Genomic DNA, 13,427 nt, shown 5'->3' on the forward strand with positions numbered 1-13,427 from the left:
AGGAGAGAGAGAGATGCTTCTGATGGAGCGACTGGATACCAGTCTAAGTGTCTTAAAAATTTACAGCACAGGTGAGATCGTTACTGTAATACCACATCCAGTTCTGGTAGGCACATTTCAAAAAGGACTTTAATGCATGGGAAATGGATCTTGAAAAAGTGACAGGCAGGATTTGTGGTCTGTCCATAAAATCTGCCTTACCGTGAGAGACTAAAAAAGCTCAGCTGATTTTATTTATTCAGGGCAAGGTTACGAGATAACTTGTCTGTGGTTCTGTAAGGTCGAGCCTACGTGGCAAGGGAACAGCAGGCTCCAGTTTCCGCTTGGAGCTGCATGGCCTGGGTGCTTTCAACGAAAATACTGGAGGAACCCTGGCTTGAAATATTTCGACCCCCTGGGCTTGAAATATTCCTGCTGTGCTGAGGGTAAACTGAGGCTGGGCTGTGCCCTGGTGGGCTTCAGCCCTTCCCTGTTCGTGCCTGATGTGTAGCTTCCTGAAATGGATTGATGAATGATGGCTGGGATTGAGGGTGGAGAGTGAGGCCAGACAAATATGGATTGAAAAGGCAGCCTTTCTTCTTGAGAGGGTGATAGCCACTGAAATAACTTACCTGGGGTAGATCGTCCTTCACGGAGAGTCTCTGATTCAAGGTGGAAATCAGAGTTGACCCAGGGTGGGAATTCAAAAGCTGAATCTGAGCTTAAGGCTGGGTTCCAACCTGTAGCTTACCCTACCTGGTGGGACGTCTTTGAGCAGGTTGAGGGGTGATTCATCTATTTCCAAGCGGAAAGTTTCCATTTGACCTGCTCCTCAGTCTGTTGTGACCTGTTGTATGGACGTGGTGGATGCCCATCTCATCCACCCTACAGCGGTGGTGTGGGTCCCAAATCGGGAAGACAAGAGGACTCCTTAGAAAGTCCCATGGGCTCCCATCAAAGGGTTTATGGCACTGCCTACTGCCAAAGGCAGGTGAGATTTGCAGAGAGCCTAAAGTCAAGCCAGCTCTGGGCTGCCTTCAAGGACACGTGCATACCAGGTTTTAGGTCTAAAGGACGCTTTAAAAACTGCCACCCAGTTCGATAGCCATTGTCCCCTTGTACCCAGCGTGCAGGGAGGTGTTCAGAGGATTTTCCTTGCTGGGAGATATCCATCCAGCTTTGTTCAACTAAGGCATCCAGCAAGGCAAAGGTTTGACCACATGCCCAGTGTGATTTTCTACTTCTGTGGGTCACGCCACCGTCGTCCCTCGCGGGCGCTTGGGCTGGCGCCTGCCTTGTCCCTGAGGTGTGTGGAACCATGTGCTCCTCACCAGGCTGGGCACAGGACCCCAGCAGCCCTGGCCCATCTCCTCCGCCGTCCCTACGTGCCGGGACCCGCAGGCAGTGCAGCGTTTTGGAGCGACCGCCTGCAACTCCAGGCAGAATTAGCTGGGCTCTGGCGGGCAGCAGCTGACCCGGGGGGGGTGCAGAGGAGACATTGCTGCCCTCAGGCACGAGCTGGAGCATTCGAGGAGTTTAGAAAAGCCAGAAAGCTGCTGAAAACGGCATTTTGCTCTCTGTGTCTAACATCATCACACCACTCCTGCTTAAATAAATAAACTCTGACGGGAATCCCCCCCCTTCACCCCTCCCATTCATTCCTCGCTTTAATAAAACTTGTCACAGTGCTGTATTTTTTTTTTCCAGTCAGCAGATTTTTAGGCTGGTTAATGAGGGGGAAAAATTTCTCTTCTCTCCCCCCTCCACCCCCCCCACCCCCCACTCCTGCCCCCCCCCAAATTGCCTCCCCCCTTCTTTCATGTCGGGGGCCAAGTTTGGATTGGAGCCTGGCGAAGTTTCTGTGTCATTTCCTGTTGCTGCCCTCCTCGACACTCGCTCCCGCGCTCCGCTCCGCGCTCCTCTCCTCCCGCAGACGCCTTTTGGGGAGGACGTGAGAGGGCAGGGACGCGCAGAGACTCACAGAACACCGCACGCTCCCCTCTGTCACGCCGCATTCCTGCTCTCGCCATCCCCACGGCCGGCAACGCCGAAGAACCCAGCGGTAAAAGAACTTTCTTCTCCCCTGAGCTGTACTTCCCAGGCTGCCGCGAACCGAAGGCGGGCAGAGCGAAAAGCGTCCTTCTCTCTCGCCAACTTGGCCGCCGGTGGTCCCGTCCACGCAGGTGGTGGGGATGCCGGCGGTGCCTGTTTGGGTGGCGGGTGGGCGAGGGGCTGCGGCGCGGTCCTGCGTTGTGCGGGAGGGATGGGGACGGGGAATGCCGGTCCTGCGGGTGCCCTGCCTGGCTCTCACTCCAGGGGAGAACGTCGGCATCTGCCAGGGCTGGCACTGATGCTGTTTTGCAGACGCTGGTGGCTTGATAGGACTGACGGTGAAAAAGAGCTATTTAAGGGAGGGAAAAACCAGCGTGGGGCTGTACAGAAGCTGGGAAGGCAGTGAAGGGAGTGAGGGAAAGAGCAGGGGGTGCTCCGCGTATTTCCCTTAGGTGTTTGTCTTTCAGCTTCAGTCTAGTTTTTACAGGTTTTTTTACTTGATTGCTGTAGCCTTCGCGGGGTTTGTGGGTGTGTACGGTCCCGGCTTTTCTGACCAGAAAGAACTGATAGTTGCGGGAATTTGTATTACACTCGCTCGGAGGAGCGGGCACAAATCAGCTGGCATCTGTAAAAACCTGCCTGTGGTGCCTTTCCTCTGCCATTTCCTTATTTGCTCGCTAAACGCACATATATTTATTTATTTGGTAGGAAAATGACACAAATGCTTGTGCTTTAAAGTGGAGCGACTGTGACTTCATGTACTATTTCTGTCATTCCTGACTCGTTCGGTCTTGACTGTTTCTTGGACAAACAAGGCGTAACAAACCGACGGATAAATCCTGAAGCGTGCGCTGGAGCCGGTTCCCGGGGCTTTCAGAGTTAAAAGGCTTCCTTGAACTCACTGACACAGGGCAGTAAATTTCAACGTGTCAGTAAGTGAGGGAAAAAAAGCGCTTGCAGAGCATTATACGCCGGCACATAGAGTCAGCACGGCACAACCCCGGGGTCTTCACAGGCAGGATGAGCTCCCAACACCTCCAGCTACTCAGCAGCGTTTAGAAAGGTCAATTATATGTACGGCTAATTATAGGCCGGGGGGGGTAAAAAGCCTTGGAGCTGGCCCTGGGGAAAATGATCCTAAGGCTTTGCATACAGTGTGTTTACCTCCGAGTCGTTGCTCGATTCATGTTGCTCCCCCTTGTTTTATGTTAGTTTTGCAGTAGAGTCCTCCCTGCCCCCCCTTCCCATAGGGAATGTGCTGGAAGAAGGTACAAGATGGGAAAGGTAGGATGGGGGCTTTGGGCACACCCCGAGCACATCAGTCTTTCACACCAGCCTCCAGCCGAGGCACATCACCTCCCATGGCGGGGGAAAGTTCAAGCTCCCTGCCCAGCCTTGGCATCCCTTGTCCTGCTGCCACAAGCAACGGGGGACCCAGGAGACGTCGCTGACAGCTTTGCCTGGAGTCGGTTTCTAGGTAAAAGCTCAAAGTTTGTTTCACAGTTCCTATATGAAAAGCCACTTTTTTTTTTTTTTTTTTACAAAAAAAAATAATAAATCGAGTTGAGTAGGAAATACTTTTTTGGGTCTTCCCATCTCCCAGACTCTTCCTGAGTACTGTGCTACTCCTTACTGATTTTTCAAAAAATATTCTTCACTTTCAGTGCCCCTCACACCTGGCTTATACCTGTACTAGTGAGCTGGTCTTGATGGTCTGTGCTACCACACTAGGTTGGTCTGAGAGAACTTCTGGGTGTTGCTGGGAGTCAGGATGGGCCAGGACACTCCAGAAAGGCAGTTTGGATGCGGCCACCTTGTTTCGGAGTGTAAGGGAGTTTAATGATATGTCGGCGTCAGGCCGTGCCAGTTGGCTTCAGGGCTGAAGAATGGGCTCTGGCAGGGTTTAGTTTACTAGCAGAGACGTAGCCAAGAGGCTAATGAGCTCATGTAACAGAGGGAGGAGAGAAGCTGTAGCAGGAGTCACTCCCAGCACCTCTAAGGAGCTAAAGAAACAGTATTTACCTGGAACTGCACTCTGCATTTCTTCAAATGAAAGGAAATGGTGCGACAGACTGACATTTTTGTAGGGGTCCAACAAAATCATTGCTTGTGCAAGGTGACTTGAGGGGGTAACTGAGCTTCAGGTGTTGCTTTTGGGTGCTTGAAGGGTAGGTAGCACATAAAGTCCTTTAAAATCCATCCTTATATACAGGTGTTGGGAGATGAGCCTCTGTCTCAAATGCAGCCTGATTCTAAACTATCCTAAAACTTTACCAATGGGTGCTGTAGTGGGAGATGAACGTAATTTCATCCTTAATTATTTCAGGTCTAAAAGTGAAGCCACTTCATTTTAAGCTGACATCACTCCACTGATTTCAGTGAAGTTCTTCCTGATTTACAGCAGTTGAGGGCAGAGAAGAATCAGTCCCTTCATACCTGCTTTTTTTCTGTGGCTTGCAAAGGAGAAAGCAAGACAAGAGAAACCCACCCAGGGTGAGATCATGATCAGAACTGAAGGGTCTCGAGTACCACCAAGACCTTTCTGCCTTTTTTGGCTTTCTTGCTTTCCCCAAATCTGAGCTTTTTGTTCTGTTAATGAAACCCTGTAACCCTACGTAACAGCAAATGCTGAAAACCAGGGTCCCTGCTCTGTTCCCGAACACACTCCTTGTGTGTATTCTCCACACCACACTTTCAGTGCTCATGTATTCTTCTTCCCTTGACAGATGAGTCAAGGGATGGAGATTCCAGTTCTGCTGCTTACCTTGGGAAAGCGCTCTGGAGCCCAACAGACTTTACCGTCTGGAAATATTTCCTGTTGCACAACATAAATTGTCTGTTTCAGTTTAATCCTGTTGTCTTAAATTACCTCACCAAAGTACTACCTTGAGTAAAGCCTCTCTTTGCGGCCACTTCACTGCAGTGGGGGAACCAGTATTGTAAGAGGCCTCGGGTTGTGAGGGCTCTCTGCGAGAAGGTGGAGTGAGCACGTGCTTCCCTTCCCCCTTTCTCCGTCTTGCACAAGGGCAGGGCAAACAAGCCTTGCTTTGCAACAGCGGATCTGTGCTACTTCTAGTTCCTCAGCCAGAGTCTTTGCTGCTCTGCACGCCCATGGTGGCCACTGAGATCTCCAGGAGGGATCCCTCATCACTGGTGGCTTCTGATGGCTCTGGTGGTCCCTTTCTCTGAGCTCCTTTTCCCTGCTGCAGTGTTTGAGCTTGGTGTGGTGCTCCCAGCCCTGCCTGAGGTTGCTCCAAGGATGCTCTGCCATCTGCTTCAGTTTCTGCCAGGGTTCACCCAAAGAACAGCAGGAGAATTTGGGGTAGCCTTGTCCCGCTAACGCTTGTGGGTGCTTCCCAGCTCGGTCCTGGCTGTCTCCCCAGGCTGAATCAGCCGCACCGTGTTCATCCGCTTTGCTCTTGTGTAGCTCCAGCTCCAGTTCTTGTGGTATTTAAGTGCTGATGCACAAATTAAGGTAACATTTACATGCTCTAGTGAGTCTTCAGCTCGCCTGCACAAATCCGTTGTTTTCCTTCTTCTAATGCAGCGCCCCTACCTGAGGGCAGTCCTTGCCTCCCCGCTCCAGGGAGCTGTTGATCCCTGCTCTGTTGACGGGACATTTCCATAGCAATGAGGACGTGTAGCGGAGATGGTCAGGATCGACGTGACGATATCCCCGCTGCCGGCCAAACACAGCTGAAAAGGTGCATGCCTCCTTCCCTCTCCAAACAGTATCCTGTTTGCTTTGGCTATTTTTAAACGTATTTGCCTCTGGAGACTGAAGCTCGCTATCAGTCTGAGCCTCGCCACCATGCAACTCACAGCTCTTTAAATTAATTTTGATTAATTCTGAGGCGGGAAGGACAGTTTTTGCTCTTCTGTCCGCGTCTTGGGGCTGCCTGACATGGTGGTGGCTGTGGCAGAGTGGCTTGCTTCCCAGTAAATCAGCTAATGGCACCAAAGAGCTCGAAGCTGGAGGCTTTTCCTCCTTACTCCTGACTTCTTCTGGAGTTGAACTGGTGAGACGGAGGTGAGAGGCCTCTGTATCCCATCAGTAATCCCCTCAGTCATCCTCTCCCTCCCTGGAAGTGTTATTTTTGGTTAATTCATACAAGTCTGGGCCTCCTTGGTCTATCCTGTGGGAGGAAGCTCGAGGCTGGAATTTTGTAATAAAAGCCAGATTTTCCTCTGGAGGCAGAGTGGAGGAGGCCACTCCTGTTGCTTCTCCAGTTCTTGTTAGTTCTTGATCAGCTTAATCTGGTAACTGTGAAAGGTTTTCTTTCCCCGCTGCGAATAATCTTGGCCTCTGAGGAAGGTGAACGTTGGGGTGTTCACCCTGAGATACCTTATTTCTGCAGAGCCACTGGTGGGAATCCTGGACCTCACCTTCCTGATGCAAATTCCCAGCAGTTTACTGGGGGGAAGTCTCTCTGAATGCACCCCCGGCCATTTGCAGCGTTGCAGAACTGCAGTGTTGCTTAAAAACAAGGAGTTGTCCTCCACTGTCCTTGGCCAGAGTTTGTTCTTACCCTGAGGAGCACAGAGCAGTCTGTCCCCTTCCACACCAGCAGCAGCTGGTTTTCACTGGAGCAAGCACATTTTTGTACCTGCAGTTTGGAGAATGTTCTCAGAGGCTTTCTATGGTTATGAAAAAAAAGGATCCATCCATCCGATTTCCCCTGTAACCACGATATTTCCGTGTTCTCCTCCTCCACTGACCATCAGCAATAGAAAGACCACCACTCCCTGCCCTCTCCTCTTTGACTGTCTTACTTCGAAGTGGGGGTTGTTTCTACAGGGGCTGGTGCAGTGGAAAGCTGAGAATTTAAATATGCAGGTGCTACCTTAACTTAAATATGCACTAATGAAATCTGAGTTTACTTCTTTGTCATCAGTCACTGTGCTAAGGACAGAGATAACAACAGGTGAAACCCATATTTCATCCTCAGTGGTACCTGACACACTACCTGTAAGATACTCTTCTGGAGACTCCCAGCTGGACTTAATTTCGCTAACTTAATAATATACATCTTATGCTCCTTTAATTTTACTAGTCACTCTGATTCCCCTCTGACATAGCCTAAAATTATGCAAATTGTGCTTGGATCCTTTTTCCCCCCTCCTTCTTTATTAATGCATGCAGGGACTGTACAGTCTTCAGAGATTTATTTTTCTTTAATGGAATCAGCCTCCTTTTCCTGGCCAGTGTAGTGCACGAATGTCACATTTAAATATGTGCTTTCAAGTTCAGTCCTTTCCCTCAGACGTACTACTTTACACTACGTTTGGCTGTGTTAAACTGCAGCGCTGATTTACCACATCAGTGACCATGAAAGACTCAAATTCCTCTGACTCCTGTTTTGTTGCTTCTCTCTATTTACTCTCCACAACGCTCTGTTTTCTTGGAATAATTGGCAGATTGTAAACTTAGAATTCTTATTTCTTTTCCTCCACTTGATACAGTGGTTAGAAGTAGATTAATATATTTAGCAGATTTGGATCTGATGACAGAGCAAGTACAAAAAGCTCTCCTGAGCGCAATGATGCCACCCATGAATGTCCCAGCGGTGTGTGGTACCAGGTGCGCACAGGAAAGAAGAAGTAAAAATCTTCCCAAAGTGCAGGGAAGATCCCTTATCTCTCTTCCACAAGCAGGAACTGGAAGCAGGGAGTGATCAGCTGCTGGTAGCAACCCTCCTTGCTTCCTTGTTTCTTTTCTTGAGGAAGGCCATAAGTGTGGTCTGTCCTCTGCTGCCATTCAGAAGTGAGAAGGATGCTCTTCAGCCAGCCAAGGAGGCTTTGAACAGCACCGAGCGTGCAAGGAGGGTTCCTGTCTCTTCTTGAGTTTTCTGTCCCAAAGATTGTCACCTCTCTGTCCAAAACCTGCAACCGTTGTCCTGTGTGGAAGCTCTGGGTATGAAATTTGGTCAGCCAGAGTCTAAATAGCTTTCAGTATTGAATCTTACTGTTTAAAAAGCAAACAAATGGAAAACTGGGAATTTCCTGCTTTTTGTCTGTGTACTCGAAGAAGCCATGGCTAGGCAAACCTGCCAGGCATGTTGATTCTTCCTGGCCAACTGCTTTAAAGCAGGGGTGGCACGTAGTGACAGCAACAGTGGCAGCAGAAACCCTCCCCAGAGAGGAAGGAGTACACCATGGGCACCATGACAGTAGCCAAGTCAACCTCCATCTTCTGCTTGTGTCTTCCTGTATGGGTCTGCGCCACCTCTCCTTCTAGTGGATGCGATGTCAGCTGGTGAAGATCTCGTGCACCTCTGGTGAGAACTTCCAGCTGGTATTTAGGAAAGGCCTCTGCCATATCAGCCACTTTCTGGGAGGACCAAGCCAGGAGGTAGGTGTCTATTCAGTTATATCTCCGGGCTTGGTGTTTCCAGCTGTCTGGCTCTCAGCAGTTTCTCACTCAGCACACGGGAACACCTAATTGCCCCGCACAGACACTCTGTCTCCCTGGACACGTACATTTACAGGTTCTGAGTCACTCCTGAGAAATTCAGTGCTCTCGTCTTGACCATGTTGGATGCCTGAACACTTAAGATAGGCGCTCTGGGTCACGCTGCTGGCGGGATGTCTACAGGTTCGTTATTGTGACACCAAGGTAAGGCTTTTATTAAATGTGGCCTGAAGTCAACTTTCCATAGCTCGGCTTTTGCAGGTGCAGAGGACAGGCTACCATCCGGAGAAGTACTATTGGCCTTAATCAGCATTTGCAAAAGCAGCGTGCAAGGCACTGCCTATTGTTGTTACTAAGAGAAATTATGCACATTAGGAAGGGGATCACATGGCTATCACGCCATGCAATCTGGCTTTGTTTTCCAGCAACGCTAGTCGCTGATTCTGTCCAGACCTTGCCTGTTCTGTAATTTTCTAGAGTTGCCTCTGTGAGGCAGGAGATTGCTTGCAAAAAACAAAAAAAGAGAAAAAAGAAAAAAGAAAAAAAAGTATCCATGCAGGGCCCTAGTTTGCTCTCTGCACAGCTTTAACTGTGCGGCTCGCTGCCAAGCATCACACAGCAGAGCAGAAAGCAAGGCAGAGAAGTGCTTGTGAATCACCATGGAACAACATCAGATGAGCCAAGCAGACACATGTGATTTTAGGCAGGGCTCAAGAATTTCATTCCTTTAGCTTCAACCCAGGGGGCAAATTTGTTCATTTCCCTGGCATTGCAATAACGTTAAAGACTCTGCACCCATTTGCCCTCAACTGGTAGGGTTTCTGCTCTGAAACACTTGCTCTTCCTATTGTGTGTCGTAATAGCAGTTGAAGGAAAGGTGGAGGTTCAGTGGGACCAGTTCTCACCTACACTAAGCTGCTTTTACCCCCTCCTGAGTATATAAAATATCCTTAAAACAAATATAAATGGTGTAGTCAAGGTAGTACAAGTGGATTCCAGAATCAAATAGGTTCCCTACTGTGAAATGAGAATGTTTTGCAAACATTTGTGGGGGGATGGATACCGAGCTGTGAGTTGTCCCCTATCCCCCTGACACAGATGCTGAGAACAAAGCGCTGATGTCTGATGGCCACGATGGATGACGGAGGGAAATTTTAGGAAGGATGAGGCACCTGTGTCTGCGGGCACCGAGTGCTGTGGCGGTTCATCTTTGCCATGCACTTGGTGCATGCTCCTTCCTGAACCCGGTCTGGGAATCATCTGGGAGGGTTCCAGTTGGCTTGGACTAGAAGCATGTGAGATAGCTGTGTAATAGCACAGACAGTCAAATTCTAGCACCCATGCTTGTGTCCTGAACAGTTTAATTCACTACTACAGAAATAATGTAAGAGCTTTGTTGACCTTTGATTCTTTCCTCTCATGGCAGAGGCCACATAATTTGAACCAGCTCAGAGATAAAGCGGAGGTGTACAGAAAACAGCAAACGACAACCTGAACTGGGGAGGAAGGAATGAAGGTATTTTCTGGGAAATGCAAGAATGCAGGCAAAAATATGAAGAAAACCACCTGCTCGAGAGAAGCAACCTTGAGAGGTGGACATAGAACTTCCTAACTTGCTTTTCCATGTCTCCTGGACAGCCTAGATTTATTTGACAACAGCGCATTTTGAAGCAGGCACCCTAAATTATAGTCCTATTGCAGTGGTTCTTTGGGGCCTAATGAGCCCCTGCAGCCCTCAGGACCACTGTGGACCCGAGGGGGAGAATAAGTGCAGCTGGAGGAGCTAAGTCGGTGTCCTCCACCAGTCCACCGTTCATGATGGTAGGAAGGTCATCTTATCCAATTGCAAAATGGGAGTGCTACCTCAAAGCCACCTGGCAGAGGTGTTACTCCTCCTTGCTTGCAATATGCCGGAAAAATGAAAAGCTTTAAGTGAATGCTGTGTATTATTAATGAGGGAAGGTTGGAAAAAATCCCCACGACTTTCTGTTGTACATGTTGCTTGAGAAAAGACAGGCTATCTGTGGTGAGACCTCACAGCACGCAAATTCCCAAAGCATATATGCAAAGATTGAAACTGGAGGTTTTGTTGACCCTGGAAGAAAAAGCAGATTCCAAACTGGGGCTCAGAAAAAAATATCTCCCGTTTCATCAATATTTGCTCTTGCTTTATTGATGAATGGATGCAGCTCACCTGTGTTGTGGTTTTTGTCCTGTTTATCTTCTGAATTTGCATACATTTTATTTCTGGGCAACTATAGTTTCAAGAGCTGGCTGCAAGGTAGGCAGCTGAAGAGCCACATCATCTCTTCCATCCTCTCTTTCATTGAATTTCCGAGCTTGGGGTCTTGCTTTTGAGCAGAAATTTTCTGATGGGGACTGTAGGGACTAGATTACTACAGGGAAAATGTGAACGTCCATCAGGATTTGAACTTTGGTCTACAGAAAATGACCTGATATTTCAATCTGCCAAATCACTTTGGGCCATGAGGACCTACAGATTAAAAACTTGTAACGTGGAAGAACTTAACGTAAAATCTCTATGGCTTTTAAGCGAATTAGTTCTGCCTTGTTGTTTCCATTGAACCATGCGACTTAGAGAAGTAAGAAGTAGACTTGCTCAGAACTCCTCAGAAGGAGAGATGGACTGCTTGAGGGTATCTGTGGCGTTGTTTCACCCTTGTCCATGGCTGGGTAGTTGATTCAGCTGTTGCACCGACGCGGTGCAAGATATATTGACAAGCCTTTCTTTTAAGGTTCAAGGGACAAACAGAGGGCTAAGGCAGGCTGCAGTTTTTGTGGGGGAACATCTGTAATCCCTCATTCCTTCTTCCAAGTATTTAATCTGTTATATCACTATGTAGAGTGAGGATGATACCAAATTGTTCCATTCGACTTCAGTTCAGCTTTTTTGGCCCTTTCAGGCTGAACGGAGGCTCATCACAGCTGCTGTTTACCAGGAGGCATTGTAGAAAAAGCCTAGCATGCATTTATTTAAATAACATGTGATATTTTCTGGAGGATAGCATGGAGTAGCTATAGTGCTGTTTCCAGAGAGTTTAAATGGTGTCCTTGGCAAGAAAATAGAGAGGAAGGAAAGATCTGTTACATGTGCCTGTGTATTGCCCCTAGAATAGGATCAAAGTTACAAAAAGAAACTGTGGTTTTATTTCTCCACAGTTGTTAGAGTTCACAAACTTCCCAGGATCTACATTTCAAGGCTTTCGTCAACCAGATTTTGTACATTTACATTTGTTCAAAATAGTTTCCAGCCAGTGGGTGATTAGTGGTTAGAAATGGCTTGCAGTTTGGTGATAATTTGATTAAGAGAAATCCTTAGGAAAATGAGCATTCCAGATCTTTCATCCTTCCCTGCTTCACCTGTGGACCACGACTCCTTCCCCACCCAATCTCACAGGAGGCATCTCCTTTACCTCCTGCGTTTCAGAAAGGAACAGATGAATGCTAGTCAGGAAAGACAGGAGGATGCCTCCAGCCAGAATGAGCAGCAGGAAAAGACATTAACTCCAAAAAAAAAAAAATCACTTTTACATTTTTCCAGGAGAACTTAAAATGCAGTAATTATATCCCTCTCCCCAAGAACTCTGTGTACTCTGGTCCTTTTGAATTAATTCAGCATTAAGGACTGTGCTGGGCTACAGGCAGGGGGCTGAGTAGGCGCACTGCGGAGTTATAGTCTCTCCAGAGGTGGAGGAAGCACAAGATTCATGGTATCTTGAGAAGACTTTCACCTCCTCCACATGCCAAGGAGGGCACCCCCCAGCAGCATCGTCTGGAGCAGCGCTCCTTCATCTCTAAGCCTGAGGCAGTCTGCAGACACATGAGGATGACCCACACCTGTACACTTCTGTGCTGGCCAGCGAGCCAGCAAAGAAAACGGGGGAAATAAAAATAAGAGCTAAATATTCAAAGGTTAGCCAATTTTCAAATTATGTATAAATGAAAATAATTTTCTGATGTTGCGCTAGCTGGGCCATGGATTGTTTTTTCATAAGAAGGTGAAGTGGTAGGCGAAGTATTGCTTGACCTGTCAGTCCTTGCTAATAGAAGAACCATTTTGTGACCTACTCCTTCATTCGGAAGTGGGGAGAACGGAAGGGAGAGTTAAGTACTTCAGTAGGGACTTTTAAAAAAAATCTTTGCTTTACTGATTTGCTTCAGGAAATTTTGGTTAAAAATATTGATTTAAAAAAGGATGATGTCTTTCTGCCTTCCTGTAACAACTGTGGCTGTATGCCTGTCATAGTCACTGACTCGGGTATTCCCACTTGGTGGGAATGGATTCACAAATGTTTGGATTTACAAACACACATGGATTTACAAACAGTTGCTTGAAGTGGTTTTGCAGGTCTCCTTGTGATAATGACACGTTCGTGTCTCCAAGCCATAGGCTTAATACCAATGCAGCATTACCTGGACTGGCAGACGGAGAGAAACAATCTCACCTTCCTTGCGTCCCGGAGACTTTTCCAGCCCTCGGCAAGCCAGCATGGCCCTGCGTGGAGCAGCTGTTTCTGGCCACCGTCTCACATCCTTCTGGCCATCCTACCATCTCACAAAGTAGGGCAACCCAGCAGAATTCATAGGTACCTAAATAAAAGGTGAAAAAGCCGGCGAGACCATTCGGTCCCTCTTCCTGGGCAACGGCAGCTACAGACTTTCCTTGAATCGACTCCCATGGCAATTACAGCCGATGTCCCACCTTTGTTTTTCAAGTGGTGCTATCCTTGGCAGTGGTAATTCCACCATTGCCAGCAGCTGACATGGGTACAGCCGTTACCATCTCCCTTCTTGGCCCTGTGTCCCTTTGAAGCAGGGTGTGTGACGCTAGTGGTCCATGCATCCTTGTTTGGGGCACCGTGAGCTGTGATTCTCTCAGGGAGTGCATCCAACCTCATTTACAGGACCAGTGTATGAAGAACCTGTGAGATCCCTCAGGAAGATTTTTCAGTCTAAACCTATT

At 48.2% G+C, this 13,427-nt stretch overlaps 1 protein-coding gene across 6 annotated transcripts in view; it reads left to right on the forward strand.

Moving 5' to 3' along the window:
• EVA1A (eva-1 homolog A, regulator of programmed cell death) overlaps positions 1-13,427 on the forward strand; it is a 216,130-nt gene that overhangs the window by 144,624 nt on the left and 58,079 nt on the right. The window contains exon 1 of one of the 6 annotated variants that reach the window (XM_054196268.1): positions 1,921-2,041. The exons of 4 other annotated variants lie outside the window; for them this stretch is intronic. The gene's annotated coding sequence lies outside the window, so the exon portion shown is untranslated. One more of the 6 variants, XM_054196269.1, reaches the window with a different exon arrangement.

This window comes from Rissa tridactyla, chromosome 3, assembly GCF_028500815.1.
Source record: "Rissa tridactyla isolate bRisTri1 chromosome 3, bRisTri1.patW.cur.20221130, whole genome shotgun sequence".
NCBI classification, from domain to species: Eukaryota; Metazoa; Chordata; class Aves; order Charadriiformes; family Laridae; genus Rissa; species Rissa tridactyla.